This window comes from Sapajus apella, unplaced genomic scaffold (genome assembly GCF_009761245.1).
Source record: "Sapajus apella isolate SASKATOON/1434 unplaced genomic scaffold, GSC_monkey_1.0 scaffold39, whole genome shotgun sequence".
NCBI lineage: Eukaryota > Metazoa > Chordata > Mammalia > Primates > Cebidae > Sapajus > Sapajus apella.
The window spans coordinates 9,995,752-10,020,353 of NW_022436979.1; the positions used below are offsets into that span (position 1 = coordinate 9,995,752).

At 38.8% G+C, this 24,602-nt stretch overlaps 1 protein-coding gene across 2 annotated transcripts in view; it reads right to left on the reverse strand.

The window, feature by feature from the left end:
• The window catches only part of ASB5 (ankyrin repeat and SOCS box containing 5), a 114,750-nt gene that overhangs the window by 85,476 nt on the left and 4,672 nt on the right, over positions 1-24,602 (reverse strand). The window contains exon 2 of one of the 2 annotated variants that reach the window (XM_032298702.1): positions 7,266-7,489. The exons of the other annotated variant lie outside the window; for it this stretch is intronic. The gene's annotated coding sequence lies outside the window, so the exon portion shown is untranslated. The remainder of the gene's footprint in view (positions 1-7,265; positions 7,490-24,602) is intronic. 2 annotated transcript variants of the gene reach the window in all.

The following is a 24,602-nucleotide window of genomic DNA, read 5'->3' on the forward strand; positions in this document are numbered from 1 at the left end:
GTTTTCTCTGTTTGCAGATAACATGATTTTAGATTTAGAAAACCCCATAATTTCAGCACAAAAATTTGAACTGATAAGCAACTTTAACAGTCTCAGGATACAAAATCAAAGTGCAAAAATCACAAGCATTCCTTTACACCAATAGGCAAGTAGAGAGCCAAATCATGAATGAACTCCCATTCAGAATTGCTACAAAAGAATTAAATATCTAAGAATACAGCTAACAAGGGATGTGAAGGACCTCTTCAAGGAGAACTACAAATCACTGCTCAAAGAAATAAGAGAAGACACAAACAAAAGGAAAAACATTCCATCCTCATGGATGGGAAGAATCAATAACATAAAAATGGCCATACTGCCCAAAGTAATTTATAGATTCAATGCTATTCCCATCAAACTACCATTGACATTCTTCACAGAATTAGAAAAAACTTTTAAATTTCATATGGAATCAAAGAAGACCCTGTATAGCCAAGACAATCCTAAGCAAAAAAAAAAACAAAACAAAACAAACAAACAAAAAAAAAAACAAGCTGGAGGTATTGTGCTACCTGACTTCAAACTACAAGCCTACAGTAACCAAAACAGCATGGTATTGGTGCCAAAACAGACATATTAAAAAATGGAACAGAACAGAGACCTCAGAAATAACATCACACATCAACAACCATCTGATATTCAACAAACCTGACAAAAACAAACAATGGGGAAAGGATACCTTATTCAATAAATGGTGCTGGGAAAACTGGCTAGCCATACACACAAAAAAACCAGAAACTGGACTCCTTCCTTATACCTTATACAAAAATTAACTCAAGATGGATTTAAGACTTAAATGTAAAACCTAAAACCATAAACATCCTAGAAGAAAACCTAGGCAATACCATTCAGGACATAGACATAGGGAAAGACTTCATGACTAAAACACCAAAACCAATGGCAACAAAAGCCAAAATTGACAAACGCGATCTAATTAAACTAAAGAGCTTTTGTTTAGCAAAAGAAATTATCATCAGAGTGAACAGAAAATCTACAGAACAGGTGAAAATTTTTGCAATCTACCCATGTGACAAAGGTTTAATACCTAGAATTTACAAGGAATTTAAACATATTTATAAGAAAAAAACAAACAACCCCATCAAAAAGTGGGCAAAGGACATGAACAGACACTTTTCAAAAGAAGACATTTACACAACCAACAAACATATGAAAAAAGACTCAACATCAGTGATCATCAGAGAAATGCTAATCAAAACCACAATGAGATATCATCTCATTCCAGTCAGAATGGTGATTATTAAAATGTCAGGAAACAACAGATGCTGGTGAGGCTGTGAAGAAATAGGAACACTTTTATACTGTTGGTGGAAGTGTAAATAATTAGTTCAACTATTGTGGAAGACAGTGTGGTGATTTCTCAAGGATCTAGAACCAGAAATACTATTTGACCCAGCATTCCCATTACTGATATATACCAAAAGAAATATAAATCATTCTACTATAAATACATATGCACATGTGTGCTTATTACAGCACTATTTTCAATAGCAAAGACATGAAACCAACCCAAATGCCTATCAATGATAGACTGGATAAAGAAAATGTGGTACGTATACATCAAGGAATACCATGCATTTATAAAAGGGAATGAAATCATGTTCTTTGCAGGGACATGGATGAAGCTGGAAGTCATCATCCTCAGCAAATTAACACAGGAACAGAAAACCAAACACAGCATGTTGTCACTCATAAGTGGGAGTTTAACATTGAGAACACATAGACACAGAGAGGGCAACAACACATACCAGGGCCTGTTGGGGGATGGGAGGTGAGGGAAGGGAACTTAGAGGACGGGTCATTAGGTGCAGCAAATTACCATGGTACGCGTATACCTTTGTGACAAGCCTGCATGTTCTGTACATTTATCCCAATTTTTAAAGAAGAAATTAAAAAATTTTAAAAGACAATAAAAATAAAAAATAAAAATCTTCCCTGTCAAGAACTGTGAAGAATATGAGACTTTACACCACTTGTAATCTAGTAATTTAGGCTGCCATTGTTTTGTGGCTGTTAACAGAACCCATTAGCCTCCCAGGTCAGCCACTTTATTTCAAGTCACAGGACGTTATTATTCATGGCACAGTAAGCAGCAAGAGTATACTGTTTACATCAGTTCCTCTTGCCCACCGGGTGGAACTGAAGGGATGAAACTAATGCATGTGCTGCGCTGCGCATGCAGGAGTTTCATGTCATGGCTGAGGAACTCCAAGCTTTAGGAACCCAGATCTTTTACACTGGGCAGTAAGCTTACCTACACTTTAGCCTGGAGGAAGATCACTACGCTTATTTTGCTGAATAGTAAACAAGTCCATCCTCTGATCCAAAAACATTTCCATCTTCCAAGCTATTTGCTATACAAATATCCCTGAAAGGATAAGTCTATATTTAAAAAGGCAGCAAGACCCTCTTTTTGCAAAAAAAAAAAAAACAAAAACAAAAACACAGGCATAAGAGACCCATGGAAAACTGCCAATCTTATTCACTCCTCATCTTTACAACCTCTTGGCTTGTAATGAATTTTCCCATTATGTCTACTGGTCTATCAACCTTTGTGAATAATCTGATTAACAGAGGCTAGGACCAAATATATTCAATTTGTTTCCTACAGAACATAATGAAGTCTACTGTTAACAGGACTCCAAGCAATAGGATGAGGACAGCCTGCAGGATTGATTTCAACCATTCCTCCCAGAGTTCTGTACCCAATCAGTTGAACAATTCCCACAAACTATCAGCACCTGCCTTCCAGTGCTGAGGAAGTTTCATTGATCACTTTAGCTAAATTTAAGGGCAAATTTTGCATCACCCTTTCGAATTGGAGGACTCTCATTGTAGAAATAGTTACCCTCAGATTACGCATAAATAATGAGTAAAAATTACCTTCAGAGTATGCATAAATTGCTCTGGGGAGTAGTTTCAAGTAATCAAGAGTAGCTTCATTGTGAAGGGATCTTTGCAGTCATCTGAGAAATACATGATCTATTGGTGACATTTTTCTAAATCATTCTTTAGGTGGAACCTACTTGGCTTTCAGGAGGAAGGCAAGGTTATGCATGGCTTCCACACAAACTGTGCAATCCCATGAATTCTCATGGTGTCCTCTGAAAGAAAGTATTGTTCGAACTGTTGGGCCACTCCAAGTGATAGGTACATTATATGAGGATGAAGGGACACAGGTTGACAGTGCCTCTAATGTGGCTTCCCATTGGCTTGTAAATCTTAGGCTTCCCAGTTTAATAATTGAATCTAGTCCTTATTTTGGAATGCACTGCCTGAGAGCAGTTAAACTTGTCCAGGTTATCCATACCACAGCTGATAGCATTTACTCACTCCACGGAAAAACTGCTTCAGTGTGGGGAGTACAGAAGACCTCTGGAGGCACTGACAAGGAGGCAGGAACTGAGCCATCTCCTGCTGTTTCCAACAGACTTCTCAATATGGTTAGGGAGAATGGTGGTCAAATTGCGGTTAGGGACCTTAGGCTGGAGATGCCAGACCTATTAAAATGAAAGCTGCCTGATTCAGTTTGAAATGTCTGCAACAGGCCATTTTCTTCTCCAACAGGCCTTTCCTTCATAAGGAAAGCACCAGGGGCAGATCTGAAGGGGAAAGATCTTTAATGTCTCTCTCTTCCTATACCTCCCAGGGTCTAAGGTGTTCACGCTTCATGTTTTCGGGTTGTAGCTATTCCTATAGCTAAATCTTTACCTTTTTCCAAATTATCCTCTACACACACTCAGACCTTTTGTCCAGAAGGGTCAGATGCAATAGAGAGAAAGTAATTTTTATAAAACAGAGAGACCCATTATATCTTCAAGTTTAGCCTCTGTGTGCCATCGTAGTGAGACTTGGCAAGCAGTGTTCACAACGAATTGTCATTATTCTTGTCATAGTCTGATTGTGTTTCTGTAATGGAATACCAAGGTAATTTATAAAGAAAAGAAATGTATTTGGCTCATCCTTCTGCAGGCTCTATAAGAAGCTGGCATGAGCACCTGCTTCTGCTGATGACCTCAGACTGCTTCCACTCATGGCAGAGAAGAGAGCAGGCAAGAAGGTGTGTGAGATGCCAGACTGTTTTTAACAATCAGCTTTCCTGGGAACTATTAGATTGAAAACTCACTCACACTTTCCCCCCTCCCCTCACCACACTGGGAAGGCATTAATCCCTTCAAAAGGAATCTGCCCAAGGACCCAAACACCTCCAGTTATGCTCCACCTCCAACATTGGGGGTCAATTTCAACATGAGGTTTGGAGGGGACAAAAGCCCAAACTATAGGATTCCTCATGATCTATGAACATGCCGATCCCCCCCCAAAATTAACCCATGTGGCTTAAGTTTAAATCTCCAGGAACCCTTTTTAAGTGAGACAACCACATTCATTTTCTGTTCTGCACCGTTGGCACTAAGGCTGAACAGCCCAAGCAGCCCAATAGACACCATCTGGTTTGCGCTTAGCCAAACTGTCAGTGAACCAGGACCAGGCACTTAGTTGATGGTGAAAATAAACTAGAGCTACACAGATGTGACTTTTACAGACATCATGTTGAGAAAATGATTTCCCCATACCTAAAAATAACACTATATAATTTCATTTATAAAGTTCATATAAAGGTAAAAGTGAACCATTGTGTTTAGGGATACATATTTTGGTGCTAAAAACCATTCAAGTGTTTACTGGGTTAGTGGTTATCTTTGAGGGGCAGGAGGCATGACAAGGAGGGGGCCATGCTTTATTTATTAAACTCAAATGATCACTTTATAATAATTTGCTAAGATATATACTTGTTTTGTACTTTTTTCAATATATTGTTAAGTTTCAGAATTTCTTAGAAGGGATAAATCCCTTAGTGTATTAAGATATAAAAGAGTAGAGTCCAAAACCAAATTCACCTGATCTTGTGAGCTACCAGAGTCAAATAAATCTTAAGCTAAATTAAGATCCAAATATGATTTTCCTAATTTCTTATTCTGCTCAGGTTCAGTTGGAGGGATTCTCCAGAAATTGAAAGAGTTGGAATTCCTGCAACCTTCCCAGCCTTGTTCTCATTTGAAACATATTATTACCATTAGGACATGAAAAGCTGCATTAGTTCAATGCCAGGTCTCTTGTGCTCCTCATTTATCAAAGTGTCCAAGGAGATATGGGACATACAAGATTATCGGCAGCCCTGGCTCCATAACCAACAAATGCAGAAAACAAGCCAATCCTCTGCTGATGGCAATTATCCCAGGAAAAGTTACATTCCTACCACTCTGTATTAGTATTGCCAAAAGCCAAGGCAGAAGAAACTCAGTAGTATCAAGTGTAGGAGGGTGGAAAATATATATACATATATCTGGGTTTTATCTTCACCAAATTGTCTGTCAAAAGATGCCAAATTGTACAGTGTCTACAATTGTGAGCTTGAAGAGAAGAAATTTCTCAGCGAGAGCTTAATTTGGGTACTATACATTTACCATATCTGGAAAAGGAAGCCTACCTATACATCCTTTCTGCCTTTCAGAGGGAGAGAGTTTGTGACTGAAGTCTTTTTTTTTTTTAGAGAAGGGGTTTCACCATGTCGGCCAGGTTGGTCTCCAACTGCTGACCTCAGGTAATCTGCCCACCTCAGCCTCCCAAAGTGCTGGGATTACAAGTATGAGCCACCACGCCTGGCCAATTTAAGTCTTTTTGCAGAGATTTGAATGCAATGTTGACAGTTCCAGTCACAAGTCTTGTTTAAGATCCTTCCTTCCTTCCTTCCTTCCTTCCTTCCTTTCCTTCCTTCCTTCCCTTCCCTCCCTCCCTCCATTCCTTCCTTTCCTTCCTTCCCTCCTTCCTTCCTTCTCTCTTTTCTCTCTCCCTCCCTTCTTCTTTCTCCCTTCCTTCCTTCCTTCTTTCTCTTTTTTCTCTTCTTTCTCTTATTTTCTCTCTCTGTCCTTCTCTCCCTCCCTCCTCTCTTCCTCCCTCCCTCTCCCTTCTTCTTCTCTCTTTCCTTTTATTTTCTTTCTTCTTTTGAGTTAAGGTCTTGCTGTGTCACCCAGGCTGGAGTGGCAGTGGCAGGAACACAGGTCACTGTAGCCTAGACCTCCTGGGCTAAAGCAATCCTCCCAATTCAGTCTCCTGAATAGCTAGAACTACATACAGCATGCACGACCACGCCTGGCTAATTTTTGTATTTTTGGTAAAGATGAGCCCTCCCTATGTTGCCCAGGCTGTTCTTGGACTCCCGGATTCAAGCAATCCTCTCCGTGTCGGGATTACAGGCATGAGCCCCGTGCCCGTCCAAATATTTTACTTTCAAACCAGTAAAACATCATAATTTCTATTTCCCTTTTGAGCCTCGTATTTGTGATGCTAAAGCTTTATGTGTGCGCTCTAGAAGGTATTACGGCCTCCTATCTGGTAACCAATCATTTTCAGTCCTGTGCTTCAGAAGTTCCTTCTCTGTCTTTTTTTCTGGAACTGCTTAGGTTTAAGAAACTAGAATTGAGAGAAAGTGTTCACCAAGTTCTCCACCTTTGTTTCACCTAGAAAATGGCCCTCAACAAAATCCCGAACTGAAGCTGCATTGAGGAATGTTAATGGCTCCTCCTTGAGAGGCCTGGAGAGCCTATGTTGATTTCTCCAGCTACTATCTTTTTACCGCTTTGAATTCTGCAATCGTTTCAAGGATGTTCCCTCAATCAGGGTGGTGCAAGTTTGACCAGCAGCTTGGCTCTACTCTTCATTCCCATATGTCACTTTGCAGTTTATCTATTGGTTCTTCCAATATTTTTATATTTGATCCCACAGATCAGCCACATGAATTCAAGGTTATTGTTCCACAGTGCCTCTTGCACCTCAGCGTAGAATTTGGGGCATCCCAAATTCAAATGTGGAATTGTATTAGCGTTTGGTAGGAACAAAGCTGTCAGCTACCCCATCCTGTAAAAGCAGCAGATACATTCAGTGTCCTGACATCTAAAAGATCTGTATGCAGAAAGAACTTCCCCTGTAAAGAATCCTCATTCCATCTCATGTCACACTAGCACCTATTGAGTCCTTGGCTCTGGAAATGTTTGCCAAGTGTGCCCTAAGGGAAATCTGTAGCAACCTTTGCCCTGAGACTGTACCCTTGCTGATGTCCTGTGGCTCTGCTTCAGAGCAACGCTGTACATATGTTGTTTGCTAGGAGCTTCACGCTTGTAATTCAGCCTTCATTAGCAGCGGCTACTCACCCGTGGACAGAACAGAGTGACTATAAGGTGCATGCGTCCATCAGACCAACATCCACATGAACTACTTTACTGAGGTCAGAGCAGTGAAAAGCCAACTGCATCATGGTAAATGGCTGACCAGACAAATAAAAGCCTGCCCAGATCAAGCAGGGATGCAATTATAACTTTCGTGGGTCTGTGCACTTTTGCCTTTCAAAGGTCCTTTCATGAAAATTTCTGAGGTGCTATTAAAAAATATGAAAAGTTACATTTTACAACAGCATTTGTATAAATAACACATCCAAGCTGGATTATATGTATTTCTTTTCTTCAGAGTCTAAAGAAATGAAAAAATTTTTGTGGGCCCCCGAAAGTGTCATGGGCCTTAGGCATTACGTCTACTGTGACTACAGATTAAGTAGCCCCAGCGCCAGGTCAACATGCCCTGCTCACATGAAAGTCTAAGCCTGAAGTCCAGGCTTTAATCACTCCACATGGGGTTTTGTTCTTTATAACATATTTCTCAGTGATCCTAGCCAATGTAACAAAACGGTGACGTTCTGAGGGAGCCAAATAAATAACACCTCAATACTCCCACAGAAAAAAGGCAAATAAGAAGATGATAATCAAAGTTTCACCATTACCACTAATAGATGCTAGGGTAAAGAATACCATCCAGCTGACTCTTACATTTACTATATAAAAATTGGGAAGGCCAGGCATGGTGGTTTATGCCTGTAATCCCAGCACTTTGGAAGGCTAAGGCAGGCAGATCACCTGAGGTCAAGACTTCAAGACCAGACTGGCCAACACGGTAAAACACTGTCTCTACTAAAAATACAAAAAGATAGCCAGGTGTGGTGGCAGGTACCTGAAATCCCAGCTACTCAGGAGGCTGAAGCAGGAGAATCGCTTGAACCCATGAGGTGGAGGTTGGAGTGAGCTGAGATCACCCTACTGCACTCCAGCCTGGGTGATAAGAGTCAAACTCCAACTCCAAAAAAGAAAAAAAGAATTGGAAAATGTGTCTCCCAGTCGCAGGCAATGCTGGACTGAAGCAGATTGCTCCATAAGGCACAGAAATGCTTGTTCCCACAGAAACAGCAGAGAATGTCCTCTCCTGATAAGAAGCTAGCTCCTACAAGGGAAACTATGAAATAGGGAAGCTGAGGTGGGCATGCCCAGATTTTTCTCCAAAGGCTTATCAATCAGATTAGTCACTATGTGATAGACACACCTGACAGCAATAACAAGCATACCTTGAGAATGACCCTATGGTCTGAAGTAAGGACCCTCATGTCTTATCTATAAGGAACATTTGAATCCCTGGCCCATTCTGTGGAACAGGGGCTGTAGTGGAGATGGAGGCCTTTTGTTTTGTGTTGAATGAAGGTTGCCAGGAGGAGGCTGCTAAAGGGAGGGTGAGGAGTAAAAATGCTACATCAATTGCATGCTTTTTACAAGTGGCTGCAGCTCTCTTCCCCAGCCTACCCACACTAGACCACCCTGTGTGTAAATCCCTTCAATTAACCCTACATCTTGTCCGCTGACTCTGGGTTTCCTTTTCAGCCTCTCAAACATAGTGTTATTCCTATTGAAGTCAATGGGAGTCTGGCACAAAGTCACTTGATGTTGGGGATCAGGAAAGAGAGGAAGTCAACAAAGTAGTGGAGAGAGACACCAACTGAGTCTCCATGCCTAGGAAAAAGCATCAGCTCAGAAGATGCATTTCTCTGAAAAGAGTCCATGTTAAATGGTAAGAACATTTAGGGGCGCTCAAAGGATTGGCAGAGTAGGAGAGGAATTATGTTCGACATCATTTTGACATTTTAAGTGTATTCTACAAGCAGAAGAATGAAGGAATGAAACTAAAGTTTTATGTCTTATACTCAATAAACTAATAATACTTATTAAAATGGTTATGCCTGAATCTTATAAAATAAGAGTGGTTAAAAACTTTGCAGTATTTTTTTTTCAATACATGTAATAGAAGAATAGGCATTAATTCCTAGCAAAGTTTAATAAACAATTATAGTATATATAAAAAGAAAAAAATTCCTTGCACTTGAGTTTCTATCAATTAGCAGCACTAAAGATAAAGAAAGTAAATAATATTCTTTAATGAAATTATTCTCTACTGTTACAGAAGAATTCTGGTTTAATTACATTCTCAAATATCTGTGACATTCACTATTCAGTCAAAAAATATGCCTTAAAGGCTTTCAATGCTTAACTGAGAATACAGTGATAAGCAACACAGTTTTTGTCTTTACGGAATTTACATTACTACATCCTAAAAGGAACTCAAAAGGCTCAAATACTGAAAGGAAATTATATCCAAATTTTTATCCACACTTCTCTCCATGAAAAACAAAAAACCCAAATATTATTTGTAAAAAAAAATGAGAAGACAAAGATAGCCTTTGAATTCCTGGAACTACAATGACCAGTAAAAATGACCTATATTGGTCATTTATGAATCATACATATTGCTAACTCACTTTTCTCTTTTATATACGATGTGTAGATACAGCAAGAAATTGCCATAAAATCAGATCTTAGTCAGCAAGGGACAGCTTTGTTCAATGGTAGTTTAATTGGAATACATATTGCACAACATTCCCTTCTGGAAATTTTAAAGTCTTGAGGCTTTCTCCTTGCTCAGTTTTATCTTATGATAATCTACTTTATCAATTAACTTCCAGCTTGGCCAAGACACATTTAGTCTTAACGGAGCGTTGATTTGTGTCATCAATAACCTTCTGGCAAAGGTTGCTAATGAAATTTATGTTATGGGCCTTGTATAATTGTGTGAGGTGACCTTCTAAGGTAATTATCATTTAAATTTACTTCAACCAGATACCCTTTCCAATAACCACACACTTAGGCTTTCTTTGTGATCCATTTTTTTGTTTCTTTTTTCAATCTTGTCCCTGAACAACACATTGGTGGCTGTTTCTGATTTACTTATTATTATCATATTAATGGTAACAATGTCGTGCTTTTCCAGGAAGACAGTTGCTGTAATAATTACTTTCCTCTTAATAACTACATTAAGCTTGTTTTGATACATTATTATACAAGTTAATTATTAATTAGGTAATTGCCACAGTTTGACCAATACGTAATCAATTTGATCAGTCTGAACTGAACGATCATGAAGCTTCTATAATGCAAAAGCATGGTGATGATTTATATTACTTCATTCAATATAGACTTATGAAGCGCATTCTATGTGCCAGCACTATATTAGACATCAGAAGGACAAGTGTTGGCAAAACAGGTTTCCCTTTTCTCATGGACCTTATATCTTTGTGTAGAAGTCACATAATAATGATTTGAAAGATAAACAAAGACTGATGATAGCAATGTAAGAAGTAAATGCAGTGTTGGAAATAAATAACAGTGCTGACCCACAATTAAGGAAGCAAGGAGATATTTTCGGAGGAAGTAGTATTTAAGCAGAGACCTGAAGACTCAGAGACAGAGTGCCAGCCAAATAGCTGGGGAGGAACATTCCAGGCACAGGACAGACAGTTCAAGGATCCTGTGGCAGTAAAGGATTTGAGTTTCCTAGGAACTGACATACGGAAGGCCAGTATGCCTGCAGAGTGAGTGAGGGAAGTAAGGCATGGGATGGTGCTTGAGACGTCGGCAGGGCCCACTGTTTTGGGCCACGTGTGATCCTGTGATGCACCACCCAGATTTCCCCACAGAACTTAAGCACTTATTCTCCCAGCTGTGGGTGGTGCTGCCTGCTGATGGTCTTCAGCTGTCCTCTTTGCCTTTCACTGCCCTAATCAACCTCTCAAAGATTTCTTGAGGAACCCAAACTGCAAAACCACAGTAAATACAGGGATTTTACACTAAGTTAAAATGGGAGGCTATGGAAAGGCTTTCATAAAAGCAAGGGAGGATCACTTTACTTGGTATTTCTAATAGAAAGGGCAGAATAGAATTGGATGGCTGGTTAGGAAGCTATTACAGCAATCCCAGTGAGATGCTGATGGCTGGAATGAGGGCAATGGGAGTAGAAACTGAGAAAAGTGGATAAATACAAGACACATTTAGGTGTGAAATTGGTGATTGGCTAGCGAGAGAAAGAAAGCACCAAAGAATAACACCAAAGGGATAGTACAACGAAATTTTGGATGTCCAGTCGCAGAAAATTTAGGGCACCTGAATTCAATACTGATTTGGGACGCTTGAACACAACTGTGTAAAGTACTGAGAAAAGACCCATGCTTAACATTCTGTGAAATAATATTTTGGCTTCATTGTAGAAATCATTCCCAAAGAAATATGGAATCAGTATGAATTGAAAACCATGGCCACAAATGATTATGTTACATATTCTAGTTTTTTATACTCAATAGTGTTTGAAAATAAATAATTGCAAATGTGTTGCTGACACTTTGTAGCTAAGCTGAGCTTAAATATTGTAAACTGAATTAATGAACGTTAAGAGAACATGGTTCACAGTTCTTATGATGCACTAGCATAGTCTCAGAAGTCAATAATGGCTTGATATTCCAGAAAAAAGACTTGTACTGTTAAGTCTAAGGCCACAAAAATCATTTTTAAATAGGTATTATACAAAGTCAGCATTTGTAAATGACTGTGGAATAAAAGAGAGTAGAAATTTAATATAGCTCCAGAAAAATTAGGAGTTATTTTTAGAGTAGGTTTGCACTAACCTAAAATTAAAAATAAATAAATAAATAAATAAATAAATAAAGCTCTGGTTTAACAATTATTTTTCACTAAGATTCCTGATCTATCATACTGGGTCTACTTTGCCAGTGAATGATCCTGGTTATAGAGATTAGAATCCACGCCTGTTAGTTTAAGTAGAAAGAGATTTATTAAGAGATAATTAGGAAGTCGTCCAATCACTGAAAGCACAGGTGGGGCAAACCTAGGTTGACCTAGGAACATCTCCCAAGACTACATAATAGAAATGGCCTGTTGGGGGAGTGGCTAATTCATCTGACTTCAGATTTATGCTGCCTCTATCATAATCTAGAATGAGATGCTGCCACCAATGACAACCCAAAACTACACTGCTTCTGCTGTGATTCCAGAAGCACTTCACTTACCCTTAAACTCAGAAACACTCATGTCTGCAAATATGGATGTCCCTGCACTATTTTGTCGGGGAGTTGATCAACTCAAAGGCTCATTAAGCTGTATCTGATTGGAGAACTCTAAGTCACATGTCTACTCTTAACAGCAAGTTGTGCTGGGAGATGCAGTTTTTTCAGTTCTGCTTTGGGGAGGCACAATGAACAACGTGGGAAACTATCACCACATGGAGAAATCATTGAGAAAAAATCTTCCATAAATGATAGACATGAATGACTAAGGTTCATCACAATTAACATTCCAAAATTTTCCTTCACTCATGGGTGAGTGTTATTAACATCATTAATATACCCTATTTTCCACTGCATAACATATACTAACCCCTGAAATAAATTTTAGAACAGTTTAGGAACCAAATATTGTATATGCCTGATTTAGAATGTTTCTTATGAATAATTTATTGAAATGTGCATTAATATCTTCAGTAATGAATCAACCAACCCCTTTTTTAGCAAAGTCAGATATTAAAAAGGTTTTCAACAAAACTATAATTGATTATTTAAGCTTACCAGATAGGTTCCTGCTTAAGAGACTTCTTCATTGCATGTTAGATTTAAAACTGACTGACAGTACTTTAATAATTCCACCAGGTCCTCAAATAACTCACTCCAAGATAAATCAGAGACAGTGAGGAATCTTTTCATTGGATGTGTCTGGCACCATCCACGGTCAGCAAGCCCAGTGAGCTGCAGTTCAGGGTTTTCTATTTTCTTTGCTTCTACGGTTAATTTTTTAGCATTTGAATTTCAGAACTAGGTGGACTGGCATCAGTCCTTTTGGTTTCTTCCAAAGCAAGTTTTTGAATAGAGTATCTACTAGAGTTTCCAGTACAAGGCTCTATTTGAATCCTTCCAATAGTAATAGAGATTTTGCCTGCTTTTGTTCAACTTTCTTTTAATAGTTTCTCTTCTTTGTTACCAAGAATCATAATGACCCTAAATCGGATATAAGGAAAAACTGAATGGAAACATCACACCAGTGTTTCCTGGCCTACACAACAGACCCCTGCTCTTTCACATTGTTGGCTCAATAGAAACATTGTTATTTTTTGTTTTGCCAGTCTAATATTATTGCACTTAGGAATAATAATTATATTAGCATATATATATATATATATAGAGAGAGAGAGAGAGAGAGAGAGAGTTGTTTCCAAATCACATAAAAACATATTTTCATGTTTAATTCTCGTAACACAGCGAGTGAACAAAAGAATGTAGACTAGAAATAAAAATGGCCATTTAGATTCTTATACTGCATTATCTAAAAAGTTACCTTCAATCATTTGCAATCATTAAATATTTTACATTTACTTAGGCAGTAATGACAGTCCCTCACAGATAATTCTTCTTTTGAGGTTTCTACTAAATAGCTCTACTTAAAATAGCAGGGCTTAGTCAACATCTGAGAATGCATTATGAGTGTAGGCAGCAAAATGACTCGCAAAATGGTAAACATATGAAGAAGCCAAATCTTTACAAGATTAATAATAGTATACAACAAATGACAAAGTAAGCATCTATCTCTACTACCTCTTACCTGGGAGTATTTCTCTAGATTGTAAATAAAATTCCATACAGATAGTCTATAGGTTTATACTGAAGAATGTATATGCTTTGATTGTGTCTACTCATTTTCATTGTGCCACAAAGCTGTTGAGCTCTATACAGAATATCAATTTAGTACATTTATTTGTCAAGATATAGGTGTAAAGACCAGTGATTCTAGCATTTACTGCATTCATTCAGCTTCCTCTTCTGACCCTTTCCAACTGAGATTTTTCTTTACCATCCTACCTCTTTTTCTTTCTTCATACCCTTAGTATAAAAATGTGAATAGTTTTTCAGCTAGAAGAAACCAGCAAAGAGGTCCCCCAGATTTCATCTGTATGGATTACTGGTAAATTTAATATCTTCAGTGCTAATTCCTAACAATAGCCCTTATCTGCATAGTAAAAGGCCTCCTTACATCCCATTTCTTACATCCTTCTAGATATCCCAAAGTAATTTAAACACTGTCAGCAGTTCTCTCTCTTAAAGCTCTGTTAGCCCATATACGATAGAACCAGTCTGGGACACTCTCGTTAATGTTTCTCTCATCCTGTGGCTTAGATCACCCATAGAATGGCATGAATGCCTTCTTGCCCTGTACCTTTTGAACATCTCTCTCTATGCCTGCACCTTTCCCCTATGGCTCTGGCCCCATCTGCCTCAAGATCTAGTCATCTATTTTCACTACTATCACCATTAAGTAGGAAAACACTTTTTCTTTAAGAGCCATTCTTGGCAAGGCAGAGTAGGGGTATGTTGGGTTCTTAATATTTATTTTGGTTAACTAATCTTGAATGTGCACATGGGTATTCTAAATGCAAGACAACTTTGTTATTAGTTTACAGTAAATAATGAAATTATTGGACCATTTCCCTAGAATGTACCCTGGAACAAAGGGATGAAAGCAGCTGGAAACATCGCCTTTATGAGTGACCCGACACTCCACAGGTAAGAAAAAGAGAACAACAGTTTTCTTCTTTTATATACTTAAGAAAGGTGGCCTGCCTACTCATTTCCTAAGAGGAAAGAAAAGAACAAAACCAAAATATTTGTTCCTTAGAAACGGGATGGAGGCTGGGCATGGTGGCTCAGGCCCATAATCCCAGCACTTTGGGTGGCTGAGGTGGGAGGATCACTTGAGCCCAGGAGTTTCAAGACCAGCCTGGGCAATATAGTGAGACCTCATCTCTACAAAAAAATTAAAAAATAAGCCGAGTGTGGTAGGACATGTCTGTAGTCCCAGATATTTGGGAGGCTGAGGTGGGAGGATTGCTTGAGCACAGGAGGCGGAGGCCAAGATTGTGCCACCAAATTCCTGCTTGGGTGACAGAGTGAGACCTTGTCTCAAAAAATAAAAATAGAGAGAGAGAGAGAGAGAGAAAGTAAAAGAAATGGAATGGAAAGAATGCTGGGGCTGGGCTCTCACCCTAACCCTTGGGAATGTAAATGTGTCTTTCTAGATAAACTCAGATCCTGTTTTTACATAGCAAAAGACAGGAATCCCAAATATAGGAGATGTCTAAATTTGGGATTCCCGTCTTTTGCTATGTAAATACCTAGAAGATAGGGCTCTAGTCCTCCTGATACCTTGGGACTTAACTTAGGGACCTAGTCTAGCTGTAACCATCTGGCTTACAAGAAGACAGGGAAGTGTTATCTTTTCAAATCAGAGCAATCTATTAGACAAACAGAAATAGATCTACTTCTAGTGTGTGAAGAGTAAAATGCTTCAGGTGAAGTCAAAGCAAAGATTCCCGATCTGCGTATCAGACTCATCTCCTTGCCTTAGGAAAATGGGGCTTCTTATAGGAATATTGGAAAACCTAGGAAAGCGTTATTTCCCCAGAGAGTCTGCGTCCTTTTCTCAGAACAGAATTATTTGAATTGTTAGTGTGAAAAGAAAATCCTGGAACACCAAAATTGCTAAGCTAAAGGGAAAAGCCAAGCTGGGAACTGCTCAGAGCAAACCTGCCTCCCATTCTATTCAGTTACCCCTCTATTCACTGAGATAGATGCATATCTGATTGCCTCCTTTGGAAAGGCTTATCAGAAACTCAAAAGTAGTCAACCATTTGTCCCTCACCTACTTGTGAACCGCAAGCCCCTCCCTGATTCCAGTGAGTTGTTCCCTCCTTTCTGGACCTAACCAATTACTTCTTATACATATTGATTGATGTCCCATGTCTCCCTAAAATGTATCAAACCAAGCTGTGCCCCAACCACCTTGGGCAGGCACATGTTGCATGCATCCTCATGGGTATGCATCGTCAACCGTGGCAAAGTAAACCTTCTTTTTTTTTTTAGACAGAGTGTAGCTCTGTCATCTAGGCTGGAGTGCAGTGGCATGATCTTGGCTCACTGCAACCTCTGCCTCCTGGGTTCAAGCGATTCTCCTGCCTCAGCCTCCTGAGTATTTGGGACTACAGGCACCTGCCACCACGCAGCATTTTTTTTTTTTTTTTTTTTTTGTATTTTTAGTAGAGATGGGATTTCACTGTGTTGGCCAGGCTGGTCCTCAAATCCTGACTTCATGATCTCCCTGCCTCGGCCTCCCAAAGTACTGGGATTACAAGCATGAGCCACTGCACCTGGCCGGCAAAGTAAACTTTCTAAAGTAACAGAGACCATCTTAGATATTTGGGGTTCACACCAGTCAAGATGTTTTGGTGGTGGTGGTGGTGGTAGTTTGTTTGGTTTCGGTAATTTTTAAAAGGCTTTCAATATGCATAGCTTTCTCCTGTGTCAGACCAGGGTGGGAAGTGGTAATAGTGGCTTCTTTTTTTTTTTTAGATGGAGTCTCACTCTGTCGCCATGCTGGAGTGCAGTGGTGCAATCTCGGCTCACTGCAACCTCTACCTCCCGGGTTCAAGCAATTCTCCTGCCTCAGCCTCCCTAGTAGCTGGGACTACAGGCATGAGCTACCACGCCCAGCTAATTTTTGTATTTTTTTTTTTTTAGTAAAGCTGGGGTTTCACCATGTTGGTCAGGAAGGTCTCGATCTCTTGACCTCGTGATCCACCCGCTTCGGCCTCTCAAAGTGCTGGGATTACAGGCGTGAGCCACCGCGCCTGGCTGGTGATAGTGTCTTGGGCTCACTACTTCGTCACTTAAAGTGACATTTTCTGCCCCGTCAGGATCCTTGTTCTCTCTGGCTGTAACTGTCATCAACAACTTCTGTGTCCTCCTTCTGACTGTCTATAAGCCACAATTATGGGCAAGATTTGAGTTCTTTTCTGTGAGATTCTTGGTTTTCGAGAAAATCACGAGTTATGATAAACTATTGTAGAGTGTCACCTGGTTCTACACGTTGGTGTCCATGGGTTGTTGCTCATGTGCAGTTACTACTTACAACCTAGAGATGATGTGTAAGATGAATGTAGTTTATGATAAAATAGCTAGACTGAACAGATCATACCTGTGTCAGCTGTGGTGAAGGCACTAAAAATTAAGCTATTTTTCTTTTCTGAATTAACAGATAATGACAATAATCACAGATTATTGCCTGTATTAGATTATCCCTTCAAATATGCTTATTATTCCTTGTGTCAAACATATTGTTTTCTTCCCAAGTCATTTTGTATGAAGCAATAGCCCCTATACTCTGGCATAATAAAGCAACCAACTCATATTGCAAGTTTTTTTCTTTCTCAGAGACAGTTAACATATATGCAATTTTGCTATTTTATTATAAACTATATTCATCTTATTCATCACCTTTAGGTTTTAAATAGTAGCTGCACTTTGTAGTTAAATGTTATTTTAATTCTCCATAGAATATCTTATATACAAGATTATAAAACTTTAAAAATTCTTTCCATGCAGTTTCTCATTTATTACTCATAATACCCCGTTATCTACTGAACTGTGTTCCCATGCCCCCAAATTCCTATGTTGAAGCTCTATCTCTCAGTGTGATTGTGTCTGGAGTGTGGCCTATAAAAATGCAGTAAAGGTTAGGTGAGTCACAAGAGTGAGTCTTAATCCAGGATGACTGGTGTCCTCCTAAGACAAGGAAAAGACCTAAGAGCGCTGTCTCTCCCTAAGTGCACAAGGAGAAAAGGCTCTCTGAAGATTCAGTTACAAGGCAGACTTCCACAAGCCAGGAAGAGAGACCTCACTAGAAATCAGTCTTGAGGGCATCTTGATCTTGGAATTCTAGAACTGTGACAAAATTAATTTCCGTTGTTTAAGCCACTCAGTCCATGGTAGCTCAATTTTGCCAATAAGAAAAGAGGCCTAGCCAGGCGCAGTGGCTCAGCCTGTAATCCCAGCACTTTGGAAGGCCACAGTGAGTGGATCATGAGGTCAGAAGATCGAGACCATCCTGGTCAATGTGGTGAAACCCCGTCTCTACTAAAAATACAAATATTACCTGGGCGTGGTGGTACATGCCTGTAATCCCAGCTACATGGGAGGCTGAGGAAGGAGAACGTCTTGAACCAGTGAGTCAGAGGTTGCAGTGAGCTGAGATTACGCCACTGCACTCCAGCCTGGTGATAGAGAGAGACTCCATCAAAAAAAAAAAAGAGGCCCAGGAAAGGTTCAGAAACTTGCTCAAGGTCACAAAGCAGCCGGCAGATTAATATTCAGCAGACTGGATGGCTAAAACATCAGTCAAAATAAGTTAGAAAAGATTTGAATAAAAAGGTGTGATCACAAGGATATTTAATACACAGAGTATAGTTTATAACAACATAGCAAGACTGCTTATAGCCTAACTGGATTGCGGATAAGAAATTCAGGCAGAGAGAAGCAATCTCGTAGAGAATATCATGTGACTCAGAAAAGGCAGAAATAGGCTTTTATCTGTTCTTTTGAGGCTGGATAACCTTTGGAGCCAATTCAGAAAGAACTTTCTAGAGGTTGGCCTAGGGAAAGAAATCAGAGAGTAGCTAGATGATAAATAAAGTTTGAGACGATGAGATACCCTGCTGTCCACACTAATACAAAATAAGGAAAAAGACTACTACTACACTGTATTTAGAATAAAGTTCAAACTCCTTAACATGGGCTATCTTTAGGGTATAATACTAGAATTTATTAACTAATCCAGGACATTTTTTGAAGTCAAAGGAAGTGCTATTACAATTTTTCCAGAAAAATATGGTTAAACTAGGACAGTTCTGGGCCAACACAGATATACAGTTACCTTGGTGATAAATTAAGGCCCTACATCGTCTGGCTACATCTTGTTAAATTTTCCCCATTCATTGATCCTACTGACTTTCTTTCAGTTCTTTGAATATATCCACCCCTAAGCTTGCTCAGGGACAAAACACATATTTCCAGTCTATCTTGTTCAGCCCTTCTCTCTTTGCCTGGTTAACAAATAATCTCTGTTGTGCTCACACACCGTAGGCCAATTACACAGCAACCCTTCCCTACTTTTTTCTCAGTTGCACCTGGATTTTGCCCAGCCATCCCTCACACAACCTCTGTCACTTGGGGAACTTGCTAACTACAATCTCAGTCCAGGGAAGGATACTGACGGGAAGAAGTCAGTCAGCTGTGGCATTCCTCTGTCTGCCAACAGCTTATTTTTATTTTTTAGAGACAGGGTCTCATTCTGTTGCTCAGGTTGGAGTACAGTGGTGCCATCATACATCACTGCACCCTCAAACTCACGGGCTTAAGCAATCCTCCTGCTTCAGCCTCTGAAAGCACTGAGATTACAGGTGTGATCCATTGTGCCGAGGCTTGTCTTAAGGAAATGACTTAAGGAAAGTATATTAGCTTGGAGCTTCACATGGCAGAAAACTGTCCTATGTAGTGGTTTGAATGAAATAGAAATTCATGACTCCCCCTCATTTGAAAGAAGTGAGGAAGGAGCTAGCCAGGGGCGGGGATGGTGTTACAGCTATCAAGCACTCAGGGTTCACATTGCCTTGTTATCTTCACATGTGGCTGTAGATCTTCGGATCATATTCACATTGCAGCAGCAGGAAGCAAGAAGAGGCAGGGAAGGGCACACCCCTTCCTTGAAAGAATATGGCCCAGAAGTCACTTCCACTTACATCTATTGCCAAAACAGTTACAAGGCCACATCTGGTTATTAGGAAAGCTGGGAAAGGTAATCTTTGTGCCAGGTGGCTCTGTGCCCCACTAAAAACTTGGAATCATGGGTCTTGGTGCACAACCCTCTGCCATGGTACACCAATTGGCCTGAAGGGAAGGACTCAGTCCTAGCATACTCCTCTTTTCCTCTCCGGCTGGACGTGAACAAGAAGACAAGAAATCCTAGTTGCAACACTTTAAGTGAGAGAAAAATAAACATCTAATTTTTTTTGAGACTTCTTATAACCATAAAAAGACTCAGGCTTAAAAGGAAATTGATACTGTGAAGAGCAGAGCAAAAACAAGAACCCAGGGACTTGATAATATGGGTTAGCCACTGAAACCACCAACAGCAAAACCTGCTCTAGCTCTCCACTAGCTACTATGAGAGAGAAGAAACTTCTTTATTGAGAACGCCACTTTGGTTCAGAGTTGCTTTTCCGTGTAGCTGAAAGCATCTTAACTAAATTCCCTATAGGCACCCTACACACTCAATCTCTGTTATAATTTATCTTAGTAAACTCTTCTTTTCCTTTAGAGCCCTCATTATAATTTTGAACCCTTTATTTGTTACTTGCTTGAAGTTTATCTCCTCTGCTAGGCTGTGAGCCATGACCTTTGGGTCTAGATTTGTTTTGTACTTTATTGTGTAACTAGTGAATGAAACGAAATGGCTAGCATGATGCTTGACATACACTAGGTGTGTAAATAAATGGTTGCTATCATAAAAATGTTGTTGACTAATAAGTCTTGCTCATTCAAAGAGATAACTTCTCCTTAAAGGTAGCGTTAAAGCCACATGAAGTAATGAAGAAGGACAGTTTAGGGAGTCATTTTCTCTTTTATTCTGTAGGATTTTGTCATATACTATTTACTTCAACTACATCAAAGATCTATTTTACAGTTTCAGTGTGACCTCAACTTTGAATATTGGGCTACTTTGAGCTATAGCTGGATCTTATAAGGAACAACCACAACATAAAAAAGGGTGAGTTCATGTCCTTTGCAGGGACATGGGTGAAACTGGAAACCACCATTCTCAGCAAATTCACACAAGAACAGAAAACCAAACACCTCGTATTCTCACTTGTAAGTGAGTGTTAAACAATGAGAACACATGGGCACAGGGAGGGGAACGTCACACACTGGGGCCTAGGGGTGGGGGGCTAGGGGAGGAATAGCAGGGAGTAGGGGCACTGGGGAGGGATAGCATTAGGAGAAATATCTATGTGGATAATGGGGGGATGGATGCAGCAAACCACCACCATGGCACATGTATACATATGTAACATTCCTGCACGATCTGCACATGTACTCCAGAACTTAAAGTATAACACATTTAAAAAATAAATTAATTTTTAAAAAAAGGAATAACTGCAGAGCTGGACACCCAGATGACAGTCACAGCTGCAGCGTTGACGGTTGTGCTGTTGCTTTCACTCAGATATCGCAGAAGTGGTGACTGCACAAATGGGACTAGGGTAGTTCTCACAATCTCTTCTGTCACATTACAACATTGAAGGGATGTCTTCTCAGACACTGGAGACCTTGCCTTCTTGTCTGCAGATAGCAATGTAGCTTTAGGCATACAGTTTTCTTCCTGAGGGCATGTTTCTTGGTAAGTTTTCCCTATTTATACCCTCTTCCCAAAGCCCCCAAACCTGTCATTTTTTTAAACTTCAGGAAATAGGAAATGATTAAAATAATATGTTTATATCTACAGGCAATCTCTAAAACCTTTACATTCCATATTGAGGTGTATTTCTAATGTATTTTCTGCCTCATATACTGTTTGTTTATTTACCTAGGACATTAATTTTTAATTAGCCACATGCCACAAATGATGTTTCAGTCAAGGACAGACTGCATATATATGTAACATATAAGATTACATATATAAAACTCTATTTTTACTGTATCTTTTCTATGTTTACATATATTTACACACAAATACCATTGTGTTACAGTTGCCTACAATACTGAGTTACAGTTACATGCTGTACAGGTTTGTAACCTAGGAGCAATAGGCCATACCATATAGGCTAGATATGTGTTAGGCTATACATCTAGATTTCTGTAAGAACCCTCTATCATGTTTACACAATGATGGAATTGCCTGATAATGCAGTTGTCATAACATATCTTTGTTGTTAACTGATGCATGACTGTATTATTTATTTCAGTTCTCCGTTCTATCTAAATGTGATTAGTTATTATATAAGGTGCTTGAGAAATAAATGCAACCATGACATTGATAATTGGTAACAGATACAAGTCTACTTTCAAAAAATTTGTTTAGATATTTTTTGACTTTCAGCAATGATGATACTAAACAGGTATCATTTGTTGAGTGCCCACCCTATTTCAGATATTACGATAGATCATTTATATAATGCAAGCAGAAAAACTATGCATTTAATCAGTGGGCCAAGGGCTATACTACAGGCTGCTCTGTGTTATAAAAATGAATAGCTGGAGTGGTTCAGTAATAAGAAATTATCCGAATTAAAAAAAATTAATTATCATTTGCATTTAGATTTTATTCATTGAATTACAGAGTAACTAAAAATTTACACAAACATAGATCAAAAATACATTTTTAAAATTTGATAAAGTTCACAGAATAATTGGGAGGATTAAAAGCAACTCATTTTTTTATTTGTATGAGTATTTTTTAGATTTATAAATATCCCCATTTTAAAAATTTTTGAGATTTTAATTCACTCACCTCATCTAATCATGGAGACTTAGTCTTAAAAATGCAAATAAAAATAGATATTTAATGTCAGCCCTCCCACCTTGATATCTTCTCACCCAGGGCCTGTTTCCTAGATTCTGATGGTTACGATCCATGACTTCCTGACTTCTCCCTCTCACTAAAGCTTCAATTTTCTAGCTGTTTAGTCTATCCTGACTATGACAAGGCAGATATCAATATATCAATGCCCTCATACTCTGGCATTCAGCATAATTAATTAACAATCCTTCACTGGGATCTGGGAGCCCAGCTATATGGCAGCTTTGCTCCTCAACTCTCCTCAGTGAGTAGCCATGTGTGCTCATAAAGTGCAACTTTTCTTTCCCATTCCTGTCATCCCCACCTTATATTGAATTGAGAGTCTGAATTGTCTCTACTTCTAAATTCAGCCAGATTATTCAACTTAGTGCCCTGGGAATCGTGCCTTGAATACCTACTAATACAGTACACCCTGCATGGACACACATTAGCCTTCACTTGCCTAATGCCTGGATATTGTCTCTATTGTAAGTTTCTCAACATTGGGTTCTTCTCTTATGATCAGAAAATTAAGCCCAATTCGAGCATGTAATGTGTCAATATTATGTACTTAGAAAATGCAACTTTGGAGAAAAGGTTTACTAAGAATTAATTCTGTAAGACTTAATGAAAATGGTCAAGATACATTTCTAGATCTCCATCATCTATGTGTTTTATTCTAAGAACTCTCTCTCTAAACCTTTAAATAACTTTTATATTATGTAACATAGAAAAAATGATTCTTTCCTTAAAAATATTGATTCTAGGCTTAGTAGAAGGACTATATGTAAACTCTAGGGTTTTAAACAGAGAAATACAAGTGTCATGTATGTATTCGCATTTATATCCAGTGGCTCAATGAACATTGAAAATGTAGAAATGTAATTGGGGGACCAACTAAAGCTTACTTCTCCTTTATCCTTGTTTGAGAAAATGAGGAAGAAATGATTGACTTACTGTTTTTTTTCTAAGGATAATCATGTCCAAAATCATTTGGAATCTCTTCCAGGAAAATCATCACAAAACTAACCATGTTCTAAATATGATAACTTACAATGAAGCATGTCTCACACAAATGAACGACATAAATGCAGAAAGATATCTGCAGGGTTCACGCATAACTTAGACCTCAGATGCTGATGACAGCCAGAATTACAACTGGCCTTGCACCACTTTTGGGCACTGAATCTTGCCTGTCTATATGATAAAATCAGTGTGCACAAGATCATATTCTTGGCATCTATGACCAGATCCCATGCTAGACCATGAGTTTTTTTCTTTCCAACCCACTCCTAGAATATTGTACACCTTATGATATTCCCACAATCTGACACATGTTTAAATCACTGAAGCAGAATTTTTGCTTCAGGAATTTCAGTTTCAGTAGTATATCCACATCACTTGAATGGTACTTTTTACTTTCTTCCAATATAAGGATTCACAGAGTGTAATATGAAAAAAAAAAAAAAAAAAGAAAAGAAAAGAAAAAAGAACATATTCTCTAGCAGCCAGAAGCTAAAATGAATGAATTCTTTTAAGACTTTTTTTTCCAGAATAGACTTTTCCAACTAAACTATGAAAAATTTGGACATTTCCTTATATTTTTTTAAAGTTACCAAGTGGAATAATAGAGTTGCACATGAATTTTTAACTCTGTAGGTATTCTCAGTAATAAAACCATGTATATGGCTCATCTGACCTTCTCTGTAATATGCTGATTTCAAATTCTTTTCAGCTCTATGTATATAAATAAGAATCATGTAAGTGACAATAAATCCACACAAAGAATATATCTTTAGTAATGGATTTTGCCTGATTTATTCCTTTTATGTGCAG